The sequence below is a fragment of the Pelodiscus sinensis genome, chromosome 2 (assembly GCF_052426305.1).
Source record: "Pelodiscus sinensis isolate ZL-2025 chromosome 2, ASM5242630v1, whole genome shotgun sequence".
Taxonomy (NCBI): domain Eukaryota; kingdom Metazoa; phylum Chordata; order Testudines; family Trionychidae; genus Pelodiscus; species Pelodiscus sinensis.
The window spans coordinates 146,285,222-146,299,401 of NC_143053.1; the positions used below are offsets into that span (position 1 = coordinate 146,285,222).

Here is a 14,180-nt window from a genome sequence, read left to right on the forward strand (position 1 = left end):
ACTGGAAAACACTGTAAATACTACATAACATAGTCTCTAGTCCAGACAGGTGGTCATCTGGGTCTGACAGACCGTCTCTCAAATCCCGGTTCTAGCGCAATATCTTATTCTGTTGGTACTATGGTGAAGTCATCCAATGCAGACTGGGTGTTGGCACCATCTCTTCCTGGTGCATAGGCAGGTGCAAGATAAGAAGCATTCCATACCCGCCCATCAGAAAGTTGATAGGTGTAAGGTCCCTTCTTCTCAATGATTTTAAGAGGAGATGTTAATTTATGGTCCCCTTTGTGTAAAATTCCAGGTTTTCTTACTCTAACGAAGGAACCGCACTCAAATTTAGGTTCCTTAGCACCCCGCTGTGTGTCTGTGAAAGCCTTATACTTTTCTTGGCTCTGTTCAACTGTTTTTCTCACATCATCCTCGTTTGGTGCATCAGGTCTTGCCTTTAACAATCCAGAAATGTTCAGTTTAGTATTCATCTGTTTTCCATGCAGTAGCTCTGCAGGTGATCTTTGCGTTGTGGCATGTTGTGTAGCCCTGTATGCTTGCAAGACCTAAGTAGTGAAGGTTATCCATGATCGCTCTTCCAGTTTAGCCATTTGCAAACTCTCTTTCAAACTTCTATTAAACCTTTCGATTTCCCCACTGGCTTGGGGGTAATACAGGGATGATCTTCTATGCAAAATGTTCCTCTCTTCTGGAAAAGTTTCAAATTCCAGGGAAGTAAATTGACTACCATTGTCTGAAACCAGTTCTTTGGGGTTACCTTCCCTGCTAAAAACTGTATAGAGGAACTTAATTACTGTGGCAGAAGAGATTTGTGATGTAAACACTACTTCAGGACATTTACTGAAATGGTCTATTAAAGTGATGGCATAACAACAGTCAATTGGAGCAATATCAAAGGGTCCTATGATGTTAATCGCAACTTTTTCCTATGCAGAATCAGGAAGAGGAACAGGCTGTAATGGTGGGGTATGGGTCACTGCTGTCTTATGCATTTGGCAAGTGACACAGGATTTTATGAATGCTTCAGTTTGGGAGTCCATTTCTGGCCATGAATACAGATCCCATAGTCGTCGTTTGGTTCTGACAGTTCCTTGATGAGTATCGTGTGCCAGGTATATGAGTTTTGACTGTAATTCTTCTGGCACAAGTAGGCAGTGTGTACCTCATGGCACACAGCCATCAAGCAAAGAAAGTTCATCCTGAACTCTAAAATAAAGCAGCAAAACTCGACCAGCGGTTTTAGGGTAACTGGGCCATCTCTTTGTCAAAAATTCCCATAGCTTTTGTTGAATTGAACATGCTGAACAAGCAACTTGGAATTGCTCTCTTGTAACCACAGTAAGAGTGCTTGTAATAAGTGCAACTACTTCATCCTCATCCTCCAGTGGACCATCTGGTGAAGACAAAGGCAGGCGAGGAAGGCAATCAGCTATCACATTTTGGTTCCCAGGCTTATATTCCAGTGAAAAAGAGTACTCTTACAGACCATCTAGCAATACGATTTCCTGCTCTTCCCAGTCCTTTTGTAGTTAGAAATGTTGTCAAAGGGTTGTGCTCTGTGCACAACTTGAATGTTACCTGACAGATAAGTTTTCCATTTTTCAGTAGCCCAGACACAAGCGATTCTTTTTCAACTATAGAATATTTTCTCTCAGCATCACTCTGAAGCGAATGCAACAGTCCTCTCCGAGTTGTCCTCATGAAGTTGTGCGAGGACAGCCCCAAGTCCATAATCAGAAGCATCAGTAATCACAATTGTGGGCAATGCAGCACTGAATAGTGCAAGTACTAGACTATGTACAATCAAGTCTTTCACAGTTTCCAAACTAGCTTGTGCATCCGTTGTCCACACCGTAGTAATTCTCGTAACGGTTCAATGACAGAAGCATAATTGGGAATGAATTTTGCATACCAGGAGGTAAGAACTAAGAAGGAACATAAGGTTTGCAAATCTGTTGGAGGAGGAGCCTTTGAAATTGCTAGGATATGATCTGGATCAGGTTTTAGTCCAGCCGATGAAATTGTATGCCCCAGAAAGGAGAGTTCTGTTGGTCTAAATTTGCATTTAGACAAATTGAGCTTGAGGCCTGCCATGCTGATGCAGTTTAGTACAGAGTGCAGGTTATTGTCATGCTCCTCAGAAGTATTTCCAAACATAATAATATCATCCAGATAGCACTGAACTCCATATTTATTCTTCAGAATCAATGACATCATTTTTGGAAGGCACTTGGGGAAGATGCAAGACCGTATGGAACACGTTTAAAACGAAATAGTCCCTCGTGTAATAAATGCTGTGCGGTCTCTGCTATCTTCATGCAACATAACCTGGTGGTATGCGCTCTGCAAATCAAGAGTAGAAAACATCTTTGCTCCACGGAGTTCTGCAAATACTTCTTCTATGTGAGGCAGAGGGGGATGTCAACCACAATAGCTTTATTTGGCTCCCTTAAGTCCACACAAAGGCGAATGCCTCCATCCTTCTTCTGTGTCACCATTATAAGTGAAACCCATTCCAAGGAGTCAATCTCTTCAATAATGTCCTTTGAACAAGTGTTTTAAGTTCCTCTGAAACAGCTTCCCTGACTGAAAGTGGCAAGCTCCATAACTTCTGTCGTACAGGCATCACATTATGTCGCATTTTAACTTTGTGCACAAACTCATAAGCACAGTCAAGATTCTCCTCAACCTGGTCTTGGGTCCCAGTTGAAACTGGTGTGTGTACTGCAAGAGTGCTGAGGAAGATCAATTCATCCATTAACTACCCTGAGGTTTAAAGCAGCCAATAAATCTCTGCCAAGGATAGGAGTGCCTTTGTGGACAATGTAGAACTCTGCAGTTATACAGCAATCACCAAAAGCCACTGTTGCTGGCAGGCAGCCACGTACTGGAATTTGGTTTTTCAAATAGCATACCAAATGAAGTTTGGGTTCAGAAAGAGGCACATCTTTAAAGTAATGCAGATAGATGAAATCAGGTAGTATAGATACTGCTCACCCAGTGTCCAGCATTAGCTGAATAGGATGTGCTTTGCCTGAAGATGTGGCAGAAACATTTATAGTACACCTTATCTGTTCTGGAATATGTGTAGTAGTGATTTTGTCCACACTAAGCACAGTAACATCTGGTATTGTAACTGCATGCACCTGTTGATTGGAATGGCTACTGTGGCAAACCTTAGCAAAATGCCCAATATTTTTGCAGTGATTGCACTGAGCTACTTTTGCAGGACATCTTGTGTAGCTTGCAAGGTGTTGTGAGGATCCACAGCGAAAGCATGCTTTTGCTGTGCTTTGAATTTCCTGATTCTGTGGTTTTTCATTAGTTTTCTCCTTATAATTGTTTGTCTGCAGTGATAGTGGACTTTTCTGCAAAGGAGTCACAGCCTGAACTGCGTATGCCTCCTGTATGCCTGCTCATTATTTTGGCTTCTGCTATAGATGACTCAATCTGGGTAGCAATGGTTATTGCTTTTTCCAGTGTAAGTTGTGGTTCTAGAAGCAAGCGTTCTCTTACATGAAGCATGATTGTTTTCTCAATGAGCTGGACTAGAATCATCTCATCGGCCATATTCCCAAAGTCACAAGTTATAATCAGTCTCCTCAGAGACACATTATACTGCATTATAGTCTCTCCTGGTTTCTGCTCACGCTGGCGAAATCTTTAGCGATTAGCTATTACATTCACTTTTGGCACTAAAAAGTTCTTTAATGCAATGAGTGTAGTCTCATATTTATCATTTGCAAGGGGAAAAGTGTAAAATATACGCTGCCCTTCTGCTCCAAGGCAGAGGATTAACAGAGCGCGTTTTCTTACTTCAGAAATCTCTGTAGCACTGATTGCAGATAAGTCTCAAACATATGGATCCAGGCAGTAAAAGCAATTGGAGGCTCACCTGGGCTTTGCAGAAAGGGCTCAGGTGTTGTATCATGCAAGCAAGCTACTAACAAACTTCAACAGGACTTTATTTACCAAAAGTGAAACCTCTTTACAAAGCTGCTGCTGCTGCACCTCTCTGTAGCTCTCACTCAGCCCTAGCTAAGCTTCTCCTCCCTCCTTCCTGTTTCCTGTGCTTCCCGACTCCCAACAGCCAGTGCTCCCAGTTCTAATCATTACAAACAGCATCTAAAACACCACAGGAGTGAAGCAGAAACCCCCCAGTGGGGTGGACCAGGGAACAGTGTCACCGCTCCTCTGGGAAGAAGCTCTCCCTCAGGGCCTCCCGGATGCACACAGCCCCCTGATGGGCCTGCCGGATGGCAGCCGTGTGTGGCTGCTCGTAGGCACTGCCTAAGCAGTCTGCCTCCACTCCCCATCCTGGCAGGAAGGCCTTCCCCTTCCTCTCAAACACATTGTGCAGGACATAACACGCAGTTACCAGATGTGGGATGTTGTGCTCTCCGAGGTAAAGATGGGAGAGGAGGCATCTAAAACGTGCCTTCAGGCAGCCTCAAACACCATGCAGGCCCTGCTCAGCCAGGCATTAAATGCCTGTCATGAGGGGTTGAGGTGGCCGGTGTAGGGCTTCATGAGCCATGGCTGCAGCCAATAGGCTGTATCCCCCACCAGACATATGGGTATGTCCACATCCCCGACCCTGATGTGGCGGTCAGGGAAGAAAGTCCTGGCTTGCTGCTTCTGGTAGACACTAGAGTTCCTGAACACACATGTGTCGTGTGCTTTCCCCGACCTCCCAGCGTTTATCTCCGTAAACTGGCCCCGATGGTCAGTTACAGCCTGCAGGACCACTGAAAAGTATCCCTTGTGGTTACTGTGCATTGAGGCCCGGTGGTCTGGGGCATGGATGGGGATATGTGTCCCATCGATAGCCGCCCCACAGTTGGGGAAGCCCAGGGTGCCAAACCCCTCGATGACGACATTGACATCTGCCAGGTGGATGACTCTGCACAGCGGAGTGCTGTTGATCGCCCTGACCACCTGCAGGAGACAAACTGAGAATCACAAGGTTGTCAGGGTACCTGAGAGTTCACTCACTCTCTCTCTTCTTAGACCTCCCCACCACCACCACCAGAAGCAACCCCCTGCAATCACGGCCACCCCAAACAGAGCTATGCATGGGCAGGGCAGAACAAATCATCCTGGGGAGGGGACTTGCACCATCTCCACCACCACTCTACTCCCTTTCCCAAGGGAAGCCCATTCCCTTCTTCCACCCCCTCCTGGGATGAGAATGCCATACCTGCATGAGCAGGGCCCCAACAATCGATCTCCCCATGCCAAATAGGTTCCCCACAGATCGGTAGCTGTCCAGCGTGGAGAGTTTCCATAGGGCGATGGCAACATGCTTCTGGAGAGGAATGGAAGGCCTCATGTGCGTGTTCCACCACCTCAGGGCAGGGGCCAGCCACTTGCACAGCTTGTGGAAGGTGCCCTTCTTCATTCAAAAGATCTGGAGCCACTGTTGGTCTCCCCAGCACTCCAGAACGATGTGGTGCCACCAGTCTGCACTGGTGTCCAGATGCCAATGCGGCAGGACCCGACCGTCAGATCACAGTGGGCGACATCCAGATCCTGTAGCAGCTCCCCCACATACCCAAGGAGGGTCTCCAAGAAGCCCTGGGGGTTGGGTTCCTGCAGAGCCTGGGAGGCAGCCTGCAGAAAGTGCTGCACGACTTGCAGCAAAAGCTCCAAGAGCTGGAGAGAGCCCGGAGCTAGCTCCTGCTCCATAATGGAGAGTGCTGTGGTGTCCTGAGCCAAGGCAACCAGATCAAGCAGAGAAAATGCTTTGCTGTTCCTCAGAGAGGTAGGCAAGCAAACAGGGAAACCTGAGAAATGGCTGTCCAGAGGGGTCCCTTTAAGCACAAGCCTCAGATAGCCTCAGGCAGCAGCCACACGAGGCAACTACTGACCTGATGCCCTGCCTGAACTGGTTCCAGGTGGCCTTAAATGCAATTCAGCATCCAATCAGTTTGGACGTGCTATTTCAAAATTGCTAAGCGCGATTTCAAAATGCATTTTGTGTGTAGAAGCGTGATATCAGAATAAGCTCTTCTGGAATACAATAGCTTATTCCAAAAATAACGCTGCTGTGTAGACATAGCCTTAGTGACTACAAAGGTGTTGTACAAAGGTAGGGAATTAGCCTTCTTCCACTCAATGAAAAGCGGAAGCCCCAGAACAAATTAACGCATGGCTTCTGGGTTTGTAGACAGATGCATGTTTCAAAGAGCTTGCAAATAAGGTTTCATCCTACAAAACTAGTATCACACCTACTACTTGCTACTTCTGATTCATAAGAGCCAGAACTCTATCACAGAACAAAGATCTGGCCTTATGCAATACAATGTACCTTGTATTAATTAGTAACACAGGATTTTAAAAAATCATTAAGATCGGAGTTTTAGATATCTGTAACACTCCAAAAAATTCTGTTAAAAGAATCTTTTTCTTATTTATCTTAAGCCATTAACACCTATGTAAACTTTGTTTGGAATGTAATCATGCAAATGTCCTCCTAGCACACACCCACCCACACATCCCATGTAGCCTGCCAGGGGCTGCAAGCAATGTTCGCCTTCCTGGTCTAGTGCAGAACTCCTGGACCTTACTGAGATTTGGAGGGATGAGACAAAGCTCCAGAATCTCCGCAACAGATGCAGGAATTCGGACATCTTTATGGCCGCATGGCAGGCAGCCTAACCTCCCACCCCTCACCCAGCCAGCCAGAGAGGACTGCAGCAGGTCAGTGCACCCAAAACAACCTGCCCCCTGCCTCCACCTCACTGAAGTGATGCAACATCCAGGGCTCAGAAAATAGCTGTGCAGCCACGCAGGTTAGAGGGAATTTAGACAGACACTCGTCCTTTTTTCTTACTTAACGGTGGAGCTGTATTTAATTCTGTCAAACATTTTGTATGAAAGACAGTTTAGAAAATAAAAGATTCAATGTGCTTTTTGCAAACGGTTTCCTGAACATCACAATAGCTACCTCTATCTTCATTGTGTATATATTCTTCTAGGTGAGGAAGGAATCTGGAAAATTAATCTTAGTCCCAACTCAAGTAAAGAAGCTAAATTGTAGTATGTGGTGTAGTCATAGCCATGTTGATCCTATGCCCTGTGCAAGGGCACCATTTATGGGGGACTAGAAGGGCAGTAGGCCCCTCTCCCAAGTTTGAACCTCCTGAATTTCATACTTGAGGTCTGCTTAAAGCTGCGTGTTCTGACTCTAGAGGCAGTTCTTTAATGCAACAGAGTCTGAGCAGCTTGCTTGGAGTTTATAATAAAAAGAGGAAGGCAGCATGATTAAAAGTAACAAAAGGTTGAGTACTCCAGTAATTGATTTTTAGATCATGAAAACATTGCTGAGTACTCCACTTAAAAGATGGGGGAGAGAGGGAAAGAGTAGGAATGAGTGTTGTGCTGCTGGGATTTGCATTTGGATTACTGTGTTAAACTTACAAACGCTCTAGAAAAACGAGTAAACAGGGATTAATGCATAGCTCACTGCAAAGAGCTACAAAGGGATTTCACAGAGTGGGCAACATAAAGGCAGATGGAATTCAGTGTTGATAAGTAATGCACATGGGAAATATAATTCTAACTATAGACACAAAATAGATGTTACCAATCAAGAAAAAGATGTACTGTATTATGCAGTCTAAAAACTAAAAAACCGACAGAACATTGGGAATCATTAGCAAAGGAATAGATAATAAGAAAAAATTGCCTGTACATTGTATGCCCATATCTTGAATACTGTATGCAGATCTGGTCAAGAGAGACTGTATTTGGGAATGGTACAAAAAGGGCAACAGAAATGATTAGGGGTAAGGACTAGCTTCCATATGAGGAAAAATTAACAAGACTGGGACTTTTCAGCTTGGAAAATAAATGACTAAAGGGTGGGATGTCTAGAAAATCATGAATGGTGTGGAAAAATAACATAAGGAAATGTTATTTATTTCTTCATTAACATAACACAAAAAGCTGACCCAATTAAATTTATAGGCAAAAGATTTTAAACAAATAAAATACATAATTTTTTCCACAATCAATGTGTGGGACTCTCTGCCAGGAGATGGTGAAAAAACTAACAGGGTTCCAATAAGAACAAAGTATGTTCAGTGAGGATAGGTCCATCAAAGGCAACTAGCCAGAACAGGCAGGGATGGTGTCCCTAGCTTCTGTTTGCCAGAAGCTGGGAATGGGTGACGAGATGAATCGTGATGATTGCCTCTTGTGTTTATTCCTTTTGAAGCACCTGGCATTGGCCACTGTCAGAAGACAAGGTACTGGGCTAGGAGGACCATTGGTCTGACCTAGTATGACCATTCTGATGATCTTATATAGAGCTGAAATGTATCTGCCCCCTTGCTGTACTTCCAGAGGGCCCCACTTCCCCTTCCAGAGCTGAGATGGAGCCCAGGACTCCTGACGAGGTCTGTCTCTCTCCACAGTTATTAACAAAGAATATACATCAACATTTTAAGGCGAACCAGTGTCCTTTAAGTGACTTGCCACAAAATGTCAGAATATGCTAGTGTTAGAGCTGAGTGGGTCTAATATTTAATTTTCTTTCTTTCATACAGGAATTAGATACAGTCTTCCTGTCAGCTAACTGCTAAAATGTAGTTTTCAGTACCTTGGTAGCCCTTGGATAGAGATGATGGGGGGAGGGGAAGGAGGGATGGCATTGGTTCCCCTCCTCCCCATTTAGTGCTTGGCTTGTACTGAGCATGCTCAGTAACACTGCTTAAGCCTCTGTCCTCAGCCCATGCCCACATGCTCTCTCTCTCCTCCCCACCCCCCAGCATGACATGCACAGTTCCACCCCCCATCTCCACATCCCCCCCCACACACACACACCCCAGAATCTGAAATGGCACCCCGGCTTTGTGTGACTCAGAAGCTCATATCTCTCACCAATAGAAGTTAGGCTAATCCATCTTGCTTCCTTAATGTAAATGCACATTCATTTTAAAGGCTCTTATTCCATTGTAATATTTGCTACATAAAATTGTCTGAATTCAGTGCCTATACTCCTATTCAAAATCCTGTTTAAGTTTCCGATGCATTGCTGAGATGTACAAGTATAGATTTCAGACATCATGCATGACTTCACTCAATGCTTAGAATAGTCTAAATCTTCCATAAACTTGCTAGTCTTAGAAATTGTATCAGCATTTCACCCTGTGCTAGTTGTGTAGTCCTAATACACAGAGAGATGGCTTTTTCCTGTTTTCTAGATTTCCTGTTTCCTACAGGTGACTGTTTCCAGTTTCCTCCTAGAAATGCATCACTCACAAGCCACCTTGAATTCACACTAGAACTCTGCATGAAAATGCAGGATATTTACAGCTGAGCTGCAGTCGCAGATGTAGCTCATTAACTCTAACCAGAACACAGAGGAGTTGGAGTCTCTGAGGGAGGCAGAGGGAAATGGGACAGGGAAACAGAAAGCCTGTGGGGAAACCATGATGAGGAGCCATACTGGAGGAGGCAGCTTAGGCTAAGGTCTATGTGTTGTTGCTGTTATTTGCATTACCAACAAAACCATACCCAAGAAAGGTGAAAGTTGGACAGTGTGGTCAAAGCAGGGTGCAAGCCACATCTGCTTAGTCTGTAAACATCTCTGCATGGAAAATATTTGCTTAATTTGCACGCACTTTTCTTTTTCAAAGTGCTTTTTTTCCCATCTAAGCACTACTCTCTCTTATCTTTTAATTAATGTTTACCATGGGTGGGGTGTACTTTGTAAATAATGTATCTGGCTGCAAAGCCAATAAGGAGGAAAGCATTCCATTAAGAAATTTATAAAAACTTAGTAAAGGAGCATGTGAAGCACTTTGAAAATTGTAACCAAGTCAGTTTTCACAATGATGTTGCAAGGCAGGTATTAGGCTCTTACTGGGCATAAGGTCATGGAAAATGAAGTGTAGAGGTTAAGTGACATTCCTAGCTTCAGAGAGGGGCAGTGACAGAGGTAGGATTAGATCTAAGCCTATGGAGTGGGGATCCCTGAACTACTAAGGGGTGTGCCCCCCTTGCGCTCCTTTCCACGCTCGTCTCCCAGAGCCAGGGCTGGGAGCATGGCCGTGGCTCAGGGGGCATGGCCACAGAGAAGGAAGCCAAGGCTGGGGCCACAGCTAGAGGTGTGTCTAGACCTGTGAGCAACGGCCATAGCTCCAATCCTGGCAATGGCCAAGGCTGCAAGTGGAGTAGCACTATAGGGCTGGGAGTCAGGGCTGTGACTGGGGCAGGGGCAGAGCTGGAGGCAGGGTAGGGGTTGGGTGTTACTCCCTCCCTGCCCACACCTGCCACCCCTCCCTGAATGTTCTTCTAGAGGGGCACACCCCACAGTTTGCTATACAGACTTACAGTCATGCATGTTATCGACTAACCCTCCTAATTATCATACACATTTTAAATTGGGCTTCCAAACTCCATGTCACCAATAATGTCCCCTGTCATCAACTTTGATTGCCACCCACAAAAAGCTCAGAAATGCCAACTTTAATTAAGCTTTTATTTTACACTCCATTCATAGCTCATTAATAGTGAAAAGTGCTTCTTACCAACTGCACTTTCAGACTGAGGAGCAAAACAAAAGAAATACCCTTTAAATAATGTGCAAGTACTAAAATACCCAAAAGTACATTCAGCTCCAACTAGGATGCCAAATTGCAGCAGGTACAGCTGTGGGTACACACATATAGTAGCTATTTCATCATACCTACATTCCCACAGCCGGGCACATACGCACTGCTCACAGGTCTCTCACCTCCCAAATCTTTCAGATCTCTCTGGCAGACCCATCTGGAAAATCCATGTTGTACAAAGATCAAAGAGCGGTGCCAAGTAGAACTGGATGACAGGGATGCTGGAGAGGAGAGGAGAGGAGGTGAAGCGGCCCTGGAGATTCAGAGCTAGAAAAGCACAGGCAAGTCTGGAATGTGCTTCTGCCCTGCAGCTGCATGTGACCCAGACCAGAGGGAGACTTTCAGAAAAGCTCACCTGAGTGAAGTGCCTGAGAGAAATGCCCTGAGCTACAGCTAAATCACCAGCTCTGACAGAGTCCTTGCAGCAAAGAAAGCAGGCTGGGCACCAGTGTTCTCTTCTCAGTTCCAGGGCTTTCTGCAGGGAGCTGACTGACTGGGCGGGGCTGATTAATCACCTGTGAAGTTCTGTTGCAGCACAGTTTAGAGTGAACACTGCCACTCACCCTTGCCCCAATCAGTAGGTGCACTGGGGGCTATGTCTACACTCACAGCTTCTTGCATCAGAAGTATGCAAATGAGGCTAAGCATGGAATATCGCCACGCCTCATTTGCATACCTAATGAACTGCCATTTTTGCAGAAGAGGCCCGTGCGCCACAAGAAAAACCCTCTTGTGCAATGCTGGTATGCCAATTATTTTCAGGAATAACGGCATTGCACAAGAGGGTTTTTCTTGCACAAGAAGGAGCAGGGTAGACAGCTCCTTCTGGCGCAAGAGCCTCTTCTGCAAAAATGGCGGTTCATTAGGTATGCAAATGAGGCTTGGCGATATTCCACGCTTAGCCTCATTTGCATGCTTCTGACGCAAGAAGCTGTGAGTGTAGACATAGCCGGGCTGTGCTATAACTAACAGTTGGCTCCCCCCACTGGGCTAGCTAGTACAGCGGACTATCACCTGGCTTGCCCATAACCTCAGCTGTAGGAGAGTGCAGCACAGAGCCTGTGAAGGGAAGCAAATGAAAGCTGAACAGGCATCTCAGCACAGTGATTCAATGTCACTTGCCTTTCTCCTACAGGCTGCCTGCTGCTGCCACCATCAAGGCTGTCAGGCCTGAGGCGAAGGTCACGGGTGAGGGCAGAAAAAGAGAAAGAATTTCTGTTGGCTGGTCTTCATAATACCCCTGTGTTGCTGCTAAAATATACAGAGAAGGAATAAATCATGCTTCCTCCTCACCTCTTTTCTTCATACCCAATCGTAATGTTTCCAATTTCTGTGTACCAGTGTCTATGCAATAATGCATCTAAACGATTTAGGTCAAATCCTTATAAAATAAACATGGGAAGGAGACTGATAGATTCAAGGTAATAAAAAAGCACAAGATACTGGGTTTCAACATCAGGATTGTAGCACCCTGAATTGCAAGGGAAAAGTCTGTCTAGAAAGCATGTGACAGGTCTTTCTCTAGAATAATTTTGTATCACAGAACATCTATAAAATACAACCCCAAAGAGGGATTAAAAATTATTTTAAAATAAATATCAAGGCATTCAGATGCTGGAAGTTAGACAAAGCCAAAATAGCAAGACTGTCTTCTATACCTGACCACTGAGTCAAGAGACTGAATGAGCATTTAAACTGCTTTGGGGTCAAAGCTGATTAATATTTTAATGTTCCTAACATGATGTGGAGTGCATAGAAAGTGTAAGCCTTGAAGCGTCTTGGTTAATTTATGTCACTACCATGAAGAAAAAACATACTTCTCTCTCTCTGATGTTAGCCTAACTGTTCGGTATTCTGCCTGGTACACTCTGGTTGCTAATATATAAATATATATTATATATATTTGCTTTTTTAACATGAGAAATGTTTTGGATGAGATTTATTTTATACCAAACAAAACAGTTCAGCCACAGAAAGATGCTGGGCCTAAATCTGTCGTACGTTAAACCCCATTCATCCCCATCACGAGGCTCAGACAAGTGTAAATGAAGGCAGATTTTGGCATATCTGTGAAAACAGTTGTGCTGGTGTTGGAATAGTTGCATGCATTGTTAGAAACTGGATTAAGTGCATTTCCAATGTTTTTGACACTTTAGACCTAACTCTTCCTCATATAAAATTAATAGCTTTGAAATAAATTTAACTCAGGCAAATGTTTTGCTGTGGAAAGCAGTACTGAAAGTCTTGAGTGTATAAAATAAGCCACTCAAAGGAGAATGTTAGTAAAATATTTGTGAAGGCCTTGACTGTACAATTAACAGTGTGGTAGATTCTGGTTGCCTCAGAAAAAGCGGGTGGGGAGGGGAACGACGGGACTGGGGTGAGAAGAGCCTATTTGAAGTCCTCCGTTCCTTTTACATACATGCCATTCATTCGAACGTACCAATTGATGGTTGAAGGGTAGCAGGTGGCGGCTAGCACCTTACACTTTACAGAAAACAGGTGTGAGAACTGCTTCAAAGTACATGCTCACCCCTCCTCAGCACCATCTGCCCCCACTAGCTCATCAGGTGGAATGTTACCACCACAGCCACACAGAAGCACACTCATGAGACCACATATTGTCTGTAAAGGAAACTCCCATATTCAATACACTTAGAGGTTTGGGAACTGGTCCTGATTCACATGCAGTATGTTTTGCTTTGAGTTTCGAACGAAACCCTAAGCCACAAAGTGAACTCATTGAGAGGCACTGAGGTTCTCCCAGGTATGGGTGGAAATCATAGAAATCTGACAAGTCTAGACTGAATAGCTTTCTAAAAAATATGGCTCTAGAGCAGTGTTTCCCAACTGGTGCTCTGCTGGTGCGGAAAGCAAGGGTTCTGCGAAGAGCCAGCATTCCCCCGCCCCCTCTTAAAGAGACAGAGCCATAGTGGGAATCACAGTGGTGAGGCTTTTTTTTTTTTTTTTGCGCTTGACGAAATGCAGCAACCCTATGGATTCCATGGCCAAATAAAATTGGTAAACACTGCTCTAGAGGAGAGGTTTTCAAACTTCTTGGCTACGTCTATACTGGCGGCTTCTTGCGCAAGAACTCTTTTGCGGAAGAGTTCTTGTGCAAAAAATCTTCCACAAGAGTGCATCCACACTGCCATGTGCTTTTGCACAACAGCATCCATGTCAGTGTGGACGCTCTCTTGCGCAAGAAAGCTCCGATGGCCATTTTAACCATAGGGGCCTCTTGAGCAAGAAATTCATGTTGCCTGTCTACACTGCCCTCTTGTGGAAGAGCTCTTGCGCAAGAGGGCTTATTCCTCGTGGGGAGAGGAATAACTCTTCCGGAAGAAGCCCTGTTTTACAACACTATACTGTAAATTTACTTGTGCAAGAATGCTCGTGCAGTGTAGACAGCAGGCAAGTTTTTGCACAAGAACAGCTATTCTTGAGCAAGAAGCTGCCAATGTAGACATAGCCCCTTGAGTTGGTGACCCCTTTCACACAGTAAGCCTCTGAATGTGATTCCCCCTCCCATATAAATTAAAAACAGTG

General features: G+C 44.8%; 1 long non-coding RNA gene across 1 annotated transcript in view; it reads right to left on the minus strand.

The window, feature by feature from the left end:
* The window catches only part of LOC142826787 (uncharacterized), a 31,376-nt gene extending 20,143 nt beyond the window's left edge, over positions 1-11,233 (minus strand). The window contains exons 1-2 of the long non-coding RNA XR_012901031.2: positions 10,987-11,233; positions 10,754-10,852 (exon numbers count right to left, since the gene is read on the minus strand). This is a non-coding gene — a long non-coding RNA (uncharacterized LOC142826787). The remainder of the gene's footprint in view (positions 1-10,753; positions 10,853-10,986) is intronic.
* Between the last annotated feature and the right edge of the window lie 2,947 nt (positions 11,234-14,180).